Source organism: Bidens hawaiensis, unplaced genomic scaffold (genome assembly GCF_021521415.1).
Source record: "Bidens hawaiensis isolate Kalapana, Puna unplaced genomic scaffold, B.hawaiensis_p1.1 tig00042255_1, whole genome shotgun sequence".
NCBI classification, from domain to species: Eukaryota; Viridiplantae; Streptophyta; class Magnoliopsida; order Asterales; family Asteraceae; genus Bidens; species Bidens hawaiensis.
Window position 1 is genome coordinate 55,384 of NW_027497472.1, and position 14,031 is coordinate 69,414.

Below are 14,031 nucleotides of genomic sequence, written 5' to 3' on the forward strand. Positions count from 1 at the left end.
GTTGGAGCAGCTAGAGAGTGGTTTGACCGTCTACCGGTCCACCACATCTACGATTGGGCGGACTTCCAACATAAGTTCAGCCAACACTTCAGTCAACAGAGGAAATATACTGAAGAGCAGTGGACGATCCTCAACTGCGTTAGAGAGGAGGATGAATCTTTACTAGACTTCATCACTCGCTTCAACTTGAAAAAGCTGAGTCTGGGCACTATAAGCGAAGATCTTCTTCGCGCCGCTTTCATCCAGGGCGCCGAATACCCAGAGCTTATCCGCACGTTGACGGGTAAAGACGGCATGCCATCCACATGGGATGCCATCATGACGGCGGCCAAGCGCTTTGCCGAAACAGAGAAGCAACTGGGTGGGGATCTACCCCAGAATACAAACCTCTACGCGCAGAGGATTAGAGAAAACAACGTCCGGACCGCCCGGCAAAACAAAAAGAGGAAGCTAGGCATTTGGCAGTCAAGGGTAAACTTTGACACCTCATCCAGCTCTCGCTCTTTAGTAGGCGGAGGCACGCACCCATCAAGCTGATACCCCCGGTGGACACCGCTCACCAAAAGCGTCACGGAGATATTTGCCACTGAGAAACTCCCATGGCCAAAAGCTCCAACGGTCCGGCACCGACCTGACGCGGATCAGAGCAAATCCTTTGACTTCCACGGGACAAAGGGTCACACCACTAAGAAGTGTATATCCTTGAGGGATATTGTTGAAACATTCGTCAAGGATGGAAAACTTACACACCTTGTGGCATCAATCAAGAATGGAGGGAAGAATGACAACCGATACAAAAGCAACGGACGAAAGCCCGTTGACATCAGCATCCACATGGTTCATAGTAACATCAGAGGAAGAAAAAGACGAACGACAGAACCATGCGCATGGAAGGAAGCTGAGGTGCGCTTCCCGCGAGTGCCAGGAGGACCCAGCAAAGAGGGCCCTATCGTCATCAAAAGCCAGCTGGGGCATTACATCACTTCCCGCACTCTTGTTGACAACGGCGCCTCGTCAACGGTTATGTACAGGCAGTTCTTCGACAAGCTAGACGACGAAGACAAGGAACGCCTGGAAACGGTCTACGCCTCGATGGAAGGGTTTGACGGCAGCACAAACACCCCCTTGGGTATCCTATCCTTCCCCGTCATTCTCACAGACGGGAAACACTCCCGCACAGAAGACGTGGACTTTGTCGTAATGAGGAAGCCACACCACACATACGACATTCTCTTCGGGAGAGACGGGATGGCATGATTCAATGCCGTGGTATCTTCAGTCCACGGCATGATGGGATGGCCAACAGCTGAGGGCGTAGCGATGGTCACCGGTATTCCCCAGGTATGCATCGCATCTGTCTCATCAACACCCAAACCAAAGATGGCTAAACCAACCATCACTGAACCAGAAGAATGGGCCTTCAATGGCAAATACCCCGACCAGGCGGTTACCATTGGCCCAACAGTCACTGATCCTACGCGCACCTTACTCAAACGCTTACTACAGAAAAACGCGGACATCTTCGCGTGGACACCAGCTGACATGACTGGTGTACCTCGAAGTAAGGCAGAGAATAAGATCAAGTGTGACCTGCTTTCACGCCAGTCATACAAAAGCGCAGAGTAATGGGGGCGGAACAAGCTAACGCGTGTAGAACCCAAGTCAAGGAAGATGCCCGCGTTAGCAGATATCAAACATGGGTTGCAAATCTCGTCATGGTACCGAAGTCTAACAAGCAATGGCGCATGTGCATAGATTTCAAAGACTTAAACAAAGCATGCCCCAAAGATTGTTACCCGTTACCCGAAATTGATCTTAAGGTAGATTCGTTAGCACCGTTTCGCCTTAAATGCTTCCTTGATGCGTATAAAGGGTACCATCAAATCCACATGGCCGTTGACGATCAGGACAAAACCGCATTTCGGACGCCCGATGGCACATTTTGTTATCAAATGATGCCATTCGGACTTAAGAATGCCGGGTCCACATACCAACGCCTGATGGACAAAGAGTTTCATACCCAAATTGGGAGGAACTTGGAAGTCTACATGGATGACTTGGTCATCAAAAGCCTTGACCCAGAAACAATGTTGAAAGACATCGAAGAAACTTTCAACACGCTCAGAAAGATAAACATGAAGTTCAACCCGAGCAAGTGTTCCTTTGGGATGGAAGAAGGGAAGTTCTTAGGAGTCATTGTTACTAAAGATGGCTTCAGAGCGAACCCTGAAAAGGTCGAAGCCATTATCAAAATGGAATCACCTACTACCATCAAAGCAAGCTCAGACACTGAATGGACGCCTAGTTACACTTAACCGCTTCTTGGCAAACCATGCGGATAGGTCGTTCCCATTCGTGTCGACGCTGAGAAACTGTTTAAAGAAAACGCACTTCCGCTGGACACCAGAAGCGGAAGCAGTTTTTCAGGATATTCGGTCACGCTTGATCGAACTCCCAACGCTCACAGCACCAGAAGCGGGGAAGGAATTAATCCTATACCTCTCCGCCACAGATAGAGCAACCGGAGCCGTCCTGCTAGTCGAGCGAAAAGGCATCCAGATGCCAATCTACTATGTTAGCCGTGTCCTAACAGACGTAGAAACCCGGTACTCTACCCTGGAAAAATTAGACTTAGTACTTGTACAGGCTTCACGCAGGCTAAGACGATACTTCCAAGGTCACCCAATCACCATTCTCACCAACTTCAAACTCGCAAAAGTTCTAGGCAAACCCGAATTGTCGGGACGCCTAGCCAAATGGGCAATAGAATTGGGAGAATACGCGATAAAGTACAAGCCGCGACCAGCCATAAAAGGCCAGGTCTTGGCCGACTTTATTGCATAAGTCCCCGCCTCGCGGGAGAAAGAGTGCCAGGAAGAGGCTCAACCCTCTCCAGCACAGGACATCGATGAGGTCTGGCGACTCTACACTGATGGAGCAGCCAGCAGCGAGGGCTCAGGCGCAGGATTGAAACTAATCAACCCAGCGAGCCAAGAATACACTTACGCTATTCGATTGGATTTTCCAAGCACAAATAACGAAGCAGAGTATGAAGCATTCTTGGCCGGGCTGAGAATTGCGCGTAAGATGGGAGTGAAGAACTTGGAAGCCCACGTGGATTCCATGTTAGTAGCCAACCAAATAAACGGGACGTACACGGCCGTGAATGACACAATGGCGCTGTACCTCGCACAAGCAAAAACCCTCATGCACGATTTTAACGATTGTAAGGTCATACACGTCAAGCGTAGCGAAAACAAATCTGCGGATGCATTAAGCAAGCTAGCATCATTGGCCTTCACCCACTTGGGAAAGGATATCCGCATTGAACTCCTTGGCGCACCATCAGTCCCGCACAAGGAAATCTGTGTCATCCAAACCGGCACAGAAACATGGATGACACCAATAATAAATTACCTTGCGACGGGTATACTACCAGAGTCAAAAACACAGGCAAGAAAACTAAGCTGTAAAGCACTGAACTATCAACTCATCGATGACATCCTTTACAGACGTAACTTTCTTGGCCCACTCCTCAGATGCGTTGACGACCAAGATGCCGACTACCTCCTAAGGGAAGTACACGAAGGCATCTGTGGGATACACGCAGGTCCACGTGCAGTTGTAGCTAAGCTAAACAACGCGGGATACTTTTGTCCGGGGATGCATACGGATGCACTGGCATACATCAGAAAGTGTAGGTCTTGCCAACTCTACGCACCCAACACGCATCGCCCGAAGAATGAACTTGTTCCAGTCACCTCTTCATGGCCATTTCAGAAGTGGGTCATCGATGTGACAGGCCCATTTCCCACAGCAGCAGGGAACGTTCAGTATCTAGTGGTAGCCATCGACTACTTCACCAAGTGGATAGAAGCAAAACCCTTAGCCCAAACAACCGCAAAACATATCAAAAAATTTATTTGGGAATTTATTATTTGTCGTTTTGGACTTCCACAGAATTTGGTGAGCGATAACGGCACCAACTTTGCTGACAAGAAGCTACAACAGTGGCTGAAAGAACTTCAAATCACCCACACCTTTACCTCAGTGGCACACCCGCAAGGTAATGGTGAGGTGGAAAGAGCAAATAAGAGCATCGTCGACGGCATTAAGAAAAGACTCCTGGAACACAGATCCGGCTGGGTGGACGAAGTTCCACATGTCCTTTGGGCACACAGAACGATGAAAAAGGCAAGTACGGGAGAAACCCCGTTCAGCCTCACTTATGGCACTGAAGCCATGGTCCCGTTCGAAATTGGTCTACCCTCACCAAGGGTCTTGATTCAACCAGAGGACAATGATACGGAAAGACGGTTAGACCTTATGCTAACCGAGGAACGCAGAGACTTAGCCGCAGCGCGTGAAGAGAACTACAAGCGACAAATGCAAAAGTACTACAACACGCGGGTAAAACTCTGCAACTTCAATGTCGGAGACTAAATACTGCGTAACAACGAGGCTTCGAACCAAGAACGCCCAGGAAAGCTGGCCCCGGTCTGGGAAGGGCCATACATTATCAAAGAAGTTTTGGGAAAGGGCGCATACCGGCTCGAAAGGCTCGATGGCACCCCCATCCCAAGAACATGGAATGGAGCTCAATTACGCACATGTTACATGTAAATCATTTCCAAACTTATAAAGAAACGGCCTAAAGCCACTTCTAATGGAAATGATTCTCCTTTCACATTGTGTTGATCGCTTTACATTTATACTTATGAACTTTCGGGACGGATATGCCGATATTCACCGCATAAATATGGAAAGAAGTCGTTGCGTGTGGACGGCGGCAAAACCCGCATAAACACAAAAAACGGCAAAAGTTTCTAAGGAAAAGATGAGGAAAACCTTCACGCAGGTCAGTTATAGGTAAAGTTTGGTCATCCCACTAAATGAAAGTGACGGTCCTACCCGCACAACCATGATAGAAGAAACTGAACATTAACCTATTGACAACCGCGCGTCGAAAGGTTAACTTATTCAAAACACTTGGAAAATTGCTAAGTTAAACTAAAATATGCATGAGCAAGTCATATAACGTTTACAACGCAAGTCAAAAAGATTCAAAAGTAAGCGGGACTATACCCCTTACCTTGGCAACCAAGTAACTATAAGACAGGTGCGGGTACAGTGTCAAGGCAAAACCCTTCACATACTTAGCACCTGCAGGGAATTGAAGCCAAGAATACCTTGGCAACCAAGTAACTATAAGACAGGTGCGGGTACAGTGTCAAGGCAAAACCCTTCACATACTTAGCACCAGCAAAGAATTGAAGCCAACAATACCTTGGAAGTAAAGTAACTATAAGACGAGTGCGGGTACAGTGTCAAGGCAAAACCCTTCACATACTTAGCACTCGCAGGGAATTGAAACCAAGAAGGATCTTCTGGGCCATGCTTGCGGAAACGGAAATAACATCCCCGCATAGCGGGAACGTTGAGAACTAGATTGTTTGAAGCTCCAAGATGGAATTGGTTGTTTAACATAATTGATCACTATGTTTAAAACTACCAAAACCTCATGGAGAATCTACACAAGTGGAACTCAACGCTCCTGACTTGCGAGGAGGTTACAGACCTACCCGCATCATACCCAAAGATCAAGCAGAAAAGTCGGGAATTTCTGCACGTGACATTAGGACTTCCGCGGGAAGAATCCCCATGGAAAACCTTAAAACTAAACCCTTTTCAAAACCCCTTGCTTAAGTCCAAAAGTTCACCTCACTTATTAACAATTCATGAGAAGAACATTGGACTGGGGGGACTTGAAGAGGTAGGTCCCAGCAGAGCCCAGTTGGACCCGCAAGACTCACCTTGAACAGGGACGTCTGCGCGGTTGGACCCGCAAGACTCACCTTAAACAGGGACGTCTGCGCAGTTTGACCCGCAAGACTCACCTCGAAGAGGGACGTCTGCGCAGTTGAACTCGCAAGACTCACCTTAGAGGGACGTCTGCGCAAAGACCAACTGGATCCGCAGGACCAATCATGCTCAGAGACGCGACGTCCTTACGCGCAGTACGCAAGCTGTTCCCGCAGGAAAAGCCTCCCAATGGTGACGTACTCCGCCTGTTCCCGCAGCTACGGATACTAGCCATCAGGGAATGCTACCCGCATAGCAAGGCTACACGCACAAGGCACTAACTCTCAAATAATTCAGTGTCACCTGAAGAGGGAATGAGCAAGCCGGGAATACTCCCGCCCAAAGCCGGGAATTCTCCCGCCCAAATGAGCCAGTCCGTACGCTACTGGAGGATCTTTTGTACTGTACCTGCCAAGGTATGGACAAAAGATCTGACCAAAGCTGCGACAGCTCACTGACAACAGTACGACGGGCAGCACGCTCTAGTACTTAAAGTCACTATCAGCCGATGCCTACTCACCAACCCCTGTCGGGGCACGTCCATAGCCTGCAGTTGGTGGAAAAGGAATAGTACACAGCCGGCGTGGTCACTATCAGCCGCTGCCTACCCACCAACCATCAGCATGGCACGTGCATAGCCCACAGTTGGTAGAACAGGAATACTATTCAGCCGGCTGTACCTGCTTGGAAACCTACCTTCGGCTATAAATACTCCAACACCTTAGAACGGTATCATTATCTTATATCTTCATATATTATCTGATATATTCTCTCTAGCTATTTCTCTTAATATACACTTATATTCAAGAGCAATCTAGTCTGATTCTCACGCCGGAGGGTGGTCACAAGGAGGTACCCCCCCTTCTCAGTGACGAGCTCACGGTGTCTGTTTTGCAAGTCATCAGAAGAATAACCATCTTGCCGGACCTAACCCTCGTGGGAAACATCTATTTAACCCCCAGATTATCCGTAATCTTCCCGGGGTCGATTAGTGTTTCTTCAGTTTTATTTTACTTCACTTTATTATTTTGATATTTTATCTTAACATATATGTTGGCCGGGTGATCAGCGAAATTAGATGATACAAGATATTTATGTTTATTATTATCTATTAAATTAAACGATATATCATGCTACATGTATTGGTTAATATATAATAATATAATATTATATATTACGTAAAAGGAAAATTCATCATATTATATTTGTATTTATATATAACTGATAACTTTTATGCTGCTAAGTCCTTATTGTTTACTTCTGGTATTGTCACACCCTCAAAATCCACTAACGGAGTTTTACCGTCAGAGGGTGTGAACTGGCAGGATCGGAATCATCAGTTATAATCAAACCATAAAACCGTTTAAATGCAAATAAGTGCGGAAGCGTAAAAACCTTAATTCAAAAGCTGCGTCACGCAGGACGACTTAAAACCAAAGATAACTGTTAAAAATAAGTTTGCAGAATAAAAGTGTTTTCATTTAATGCATGCTCCTAAACCGCGCGCCCGCCTCGGCTACCTGAGAATAACATACTAAAAGTGTCAACACAAGGTTGGTGAGTTCACAAGTTATATAAGATAAATCGTTTAGCGTTTTGCGTAACCTCGTTACGGCGTTTCAGTGTTGCGTAACCACGTTACGGCGTTTAAGTGTTGCGTACCACGTTACGGCGTTTAAGTGTTGCGTAACCACGTTACGGCGTTTAAGTGTTGCGTAACCACGTTACGGCGTTTAAGTGTTTTGCATTACCAGATAGTGTTACGTCAAATTATATATCGATAGGTAGCTAATCTATACAACAAGTATCGCTAAGTGGTTCGAGACCGAAGCTGACTGTTTATCAAGTGCCCGTCACCAGGTAAACCCAGACCATGGTAAGTGTTAGCCAAAATTACACCCACTCAACCTCCAGTTGAGCTTAGCGTCGGGTGGGGTTTGTCAAACCCAGTAGTACTACTCAACAGTGACTCGCTATTCCAAATATTAACCGGTTCGATGTGTGGGACTTCAAATGTTACGTTTGCCGCTTAGCCTTTACAAGTGATATATAATTTATAACAAAATCTTAAATATGCGTTTATCTCAGAAAATGCGTTTATCGGAGTATGTTATCTCCCCCAAGTGAAAAACGTTTGAAAACAGTTCAAAGAGCGGGGTAAGTGAAACTCACTGTTTGCGAAGAATATCCCGATATAGATCACCAAGATGCGCGTCGTAGAAACTCTCTAGCGTTCTAAATAACAAAGAGATTTTCTAAGTATCGGTACGTTTAACGAGTCTCTAGACTCGGCACATAATACCTATGCACGTAACAGATTTCGTGTTTCGTTTGTGAATCGTGTGTGACTTAAACAAGTACAATTGTGATACGATACATGAGTGAGCAATTACTTTCGTGTCACGTACTAATAACATACTTTACTAGCAATTATCCCCGTAAAGGCATTTTGGTCAACAAACAAAATTAACCAACCATTATTCCCCATAAGGGCAATTTGGTCAAATCATGGCAATCAATTAGCAACTATTCCCCGCAAGGGTATTTTGGTCAAAACATAACAAATATATAAAAACTATCATATTTCATGCATTTTTACACAACTCAGCAGTTAGTTTCATTATGACAGAATTTCTACTTGAAAGATTGTACTATTTCACCGATCATAACGTCTCAATTAATTCACCAAAAATCACCACAGAAGCATACATATCTTAGGTTTCCAGAACATATTTTATCTTATTTTTATTCCACATATTTTTCTTATAATGACCAAAACATTACAGCAAACTCATATCAGTCAGATTCATGCGCAACAGAATGTTATTTGCAATTCCCGTTAAACGAAAAATCCAATAAATGCAAGACCACTTGGGTTTGGTTCCTAACTCAATGAGTCAACTTTCAGAAGTAGAACCAACCCAATTGGCCTCGTGGTTCATGAGATATAACATTTACAACTTAACCTAACAGCAGGTCTAACAGCTCAGCTTTGCACCACGTTTTTTGTAAAATAATAAAAGTACACTTCTACTTGTCCAAAAATTACAAACTTATACTTCATGGAAACTAGACTCAACCTAGTTTACTGCAGTACCCACAATCTCAACCAATTTTCACGTTTACACTTCGTTACAGTCATTTAAACATCGTATACACATTCTGCCCAGATTCTGTTCACATCAAAACTTAACAATTTCACTAGCCATGGATCACAAATAAATCATATAACATGCTAGACACTAATACTACTATCCATGCATCTCAATTACACCATACATACAAGATTAGGGTTTGTGTTTTAACTCAAATCAAAGACAACAATGAATCATGCAACAACATCAATCTAGTTATCAATTCATTATCCAAATAACAACAATCATATTAACCATATACATGAACAAAATCGTCTGCCTAGGGTTTGTACTTAACCCATTAAACATCAAAATTAAACAACAAGAAGGTAAAGGATGATCAATTATACCTTCCTAGCACCTAGTTCTTGGATTAATCACTTGATTTGATGTGTATATGTGTGTGTTCTTGTGGACGGCAGCCGTGGAGAACAAAGGGAGGGCCGATCGGGGTTTGTGGTGTGGGGGAAAAGAAAAGAAAATAAGTTAGGGTTTGTAGTTAAGGTTATATTTATAATTATACAAGTTACACTCTAGTCCCTCTACTTCCAAGTGTTACATCTCTAGCCTAACTAATTGGTTCTTGTTTCTTGTTTAACATTCCACATAACATAATCAAGTAACACACATATATCTATCACATAATTATTGTTTTGACGTTTTTCGTTCATTTATCAATCGTTTGCGTCAACTCGTTTGCGTTTCAGTGCAAATCCCGAAAGACTACACATGTAGTAAGTGTTAAGCGTCATTTAAACCCTAGTTTAAATGTAATGAAGTGTGCGTTATAGATTTAACGATCTTAAAGTTTGAATTGACGGAGTTGAGTTAACGGAGTTAACCTGAAATTGACGATTGTCACATCATTCCCATGTTAAAGAATTTTCGTCCCGAAAATTTGAGTCAAGTCGTGATGAGAGTCTGAAAGAGTAAAAAAAAAATTTTCAGTTTGTCATAGGTATCGTAACAACCGTAATCGAAATTGCGCTGACTCACTGTCGCAATGCTTGGCAAGACTTAGGTTTTACCAACACCCGAGATTTACTGACTCATTGTTGCAGGGGCCGGTTTTGACAATACTCAGGTTTTATAGACAGAGCAAATGGTTTTTTATATTTTAGTGTTTTATATGTTAATCAACCGGACCCATAATAATGAACAACGCAACGTGACATAAACATATTCGACCTATAGCCGGGTAAAAAAAATAGTTAGATATATTTGGTTTTTTGTTTTATAGCATGTTATTTATATCCATTTTTTTTTTAAAAAATTGAATTTTAAGTTTGATGGCTAAGAAAAAAAATAGATAAAAATGATACTTATAAGTATTTGATAGTTATGTAAATATGATATTAAGTAAGTTTTTTAATAAAAGAAATATTTAGAAGTAAATTACTTTTCATGTAGTTTTAAAAAGTATTTTGATAAATTTGTAGATATAACACAGTTATCCAAAGCAACTGATTTCCTAAAATCATGCGAAATCAAGATATTTTGAGTAGCGTTAAACTGATTTTATCCAATTTTTTACGGGCACTAAATTATATATTCATAAGTTTTATTTTTTACGACGAACGCCGGCTAAACCACTAGAAAGTTCTCAGGAGAGTTCGATGTTGTGAGGCTTAATCCACTTGGATGAACGAGATTTGTTTGGATGCAAACTAGGCGAAACTAAAATTAAAAACTATGGTGAAATAACATAACCGACTTCGCTCTACGCAACAAGCATACCTATAGAGAATGAATCAAGTGAAAATGAATTTTACGTGATTAGTAGTTTATGAGTTTATTGAAACATTCATTAAGGCGCTACAATGTTGTAGTTAAGTGGAGATTAGTTACGTGAAAAGGTGAAAACGAAAGAGCCACAATTGTTGCTTTATATTTAGCTTTATAAATTAACAAGGGTCAATTGGTCAAATGGTAGCCCTATTGTTTTTCTTACAGGAGGTTATGGTTCATGTCATGCACGAGCCGTATGTTTTATCATAGTGGACATTCGAATAGTTTGGTTTCCCCTTAAATTGGTAGCAGATGAGTCACGAGTCTGCAATCACTGGCGTGGTGGCCTTTTGTCAATTGATGTACATGCGTGATCGGACTTTGTTGTCACTACGAAAAAAAAGTTTTAAAAACATTTTAAAAGTAAATATCTTTTATATATATTTTTTATTATTTGTTTATTTATAAATTATAACATAAACGCAACCATGGGTATTCTTTCTAAATTGAGTATAATATATATAATTAAAAACAACTTATTTATTAAAACACAGGCTTAATATACGTAATTAGTATACTATGATAGAGCCCGTGTGATACACGGGTGGTAAAATAAATACAACAAAAAAAGTTAAATTTAATAATATATATAATAAAATACCTTATGGATTCATAGATGAAATGCAAATGTCATATTTATTAAAAAAAATTACATGAATTATAAGATATTACATTTTTATTTAATTCAAATACAAGGGCTAAGAAAGATAAATGAAAAGTTAAAATATCTTTATAACAAAAAATAACAACAATGTAAAATGTAAAGATCAAAATGTTTACGAGTCATATGGTTCTATATAAAATTGTTTAAAGTTAACAATAAGTAAAAAATATAAAAAATAATAAATGACAACTTTAACAACAATGTAAAATGGTAATGCGATCTGCAATCAACAAAATCATATTGTTACAATCCATTATTATTCTGCTAAAAATATATGTTTTATCAATATTGAGTAAATAATATAAGTAAAAGAAAAAACATTTATGAGTTATTTTGTAGAGAGGTTAATCTTATAAATACAAACGTACTTATAGGTTTTAATTAATCCGTAAATAAACCGTTTTTTATAATTATGTTAGATGTTATAATTATGTTAATTGTTGTGATATTTAATTTTGGTAATTGGAATGTCATTTATAATGACCACTCAATTTCTATTTTTATTAATTGTTAATTAGGTGAAAAATATAAAAATGGTAAACGTTTATGTGGAATATTATGTGTACAGGCTAGAATGACATCATGTGTCCATATTATATTGTTTTAATAATATAGTTAGATAAGCTCGTGTGATATTACACGTTTACACGTGTCTATGTTTCTTTAACTAGGGTGAATCAACCATCTTGAAAGCCCTTATACCCGAAAGAAAGTCTCAGGTCAATTTCCATTATTTGTATTCAGTTTTGTATGCTTGTCAAAGTTTGTGGATTTTTAGGCTTAGTTGGCTGTGGCAAATTGTACCATTCTAAGCAAATATCATACCCGATGTAAAAGTAAGAGATTCTTGGTTCATAAGAAATGTGTAGCCTTTTAAATCATCAATGTGTTTTAAGTTTAGTTGGTTGTAAAACATATGAAAACTTCATAATTAAGTGTGCTCAGCTGAGAGTAGTGTCTTTCAAAGTTACGATCGAATCTATTCATTAAAAAGATTCGATTCAATATGTGTCTTATGTACATGTGGGTGCTATATGTGATAAGAGACATGATAATTTTCATTTCTTATCTTGGTATGCATGAAGTTCAGTTATTGAATTATATAGCTCATTACAAGACTATATGTAATGGTTAATGCTTTTAAGGAACACTTTCCGCCATATCATCATCACTTTTTAGCCAAAACCCGTGCAATGGTTGATGACCCTTCAATCATTACCACTTAAAGTCACATATGACGTTATTGTAGAAACGCCACATCCTGGTAATGCCCGTGGGCATTTTCTGCCTCATCATCACTCTTTATAGCCAAATCATAAGTAATGTTAATGCCTTTTCAATTATTACCACTTTAAGACACATATGGCAATCATTCGTGCAATCATGCTCTTGATTCTTCCTCTATAATTATAAATTACAAACAATCCAACATGTCAGTATTGTGTTTTCAAAGCCAACACTTAAGTTTAAGATGCAACTCACTATTAATTACGGTCCCATATATGGGATCATGTGATTGCATTTAACTATTGTTCATTTATTTGGTTTAGCCTCATCTATACTTAATGCCATTGTTGAAATCTAAGGATATTTCGTTTCAATAGCAAAATATAAATTGAAAAATATTAATGTGGTTATTAGTTATAACTGTTACTAGGGATGAGCTCGGTACCGTACCAGTACCGAAAATATCGATCCCGAAAATCGGTAATTCTTGGAATCGGTACCGAAATATTCGGTTCGGTACCGGTATAGTACCAGTACCGGTACCGACGGTAAAAATTCAGGAAATACCGGTACCGTGCCATACCGATCCCGAAACTTAAAACTGGATTTTAGTTAATAATAATCCAACTTAATAATAATAAGACAAATTGGATTTTAATAATCCAACTTAATTTAATCCTACCAGCTGTCCCAAATTTAAAAAAATTGGATCTCAATGGTCCAACATTAAAAAAACCTAATCACGTTAAGTTTTTCTCTAATTTCAAATTGATTTTTAGGGGTTTTGATCGGAAAGAGGATACGAGTCGATTGATGTAAATCTTAGCTCGAAACGATACTTCAAATAGCTTAGTTTTTGTTAAGTTGAAGTTCAAACACCTGATTTGAAGCACTAATCAAGTGAAGGAGATGGTGGTGTTGGAAATAACCCATTAGTATGGCCTTACGTACGGATATAAGTTTACCAATATGACATAACCAGTCCCCGACAATTTCTTGAAGGTAGTTGGATGATCAAAGGGGCCTATCGGGGTGTTGGACCACCCGCCCTTCCTCATAGCCGGCTTTGCATTATGGTTGCACCCGTGCAGTGAGAGGGAAATCCGGGCTCTGCATGGCGGGACCTAATTTTGTGTGGCACATGGTGGCAGAAAGAGATGTGTGGTTCCCGGTTGCACGAAAAATGCAAGGGGACGGACCGACTGTTGTGTCCGCCATGGTGGAGGTAAGAGGTGTCAGTTTGAAGGGTGTGGGAAAAGTGCACAAGTAGCACTAATTTTTGCAAGGCTCATGGTGGCAGGAAGAGGTGCTCGAGCGGACATCCCGGTTCAAAATATAGTGTTAATGATCGTGTTT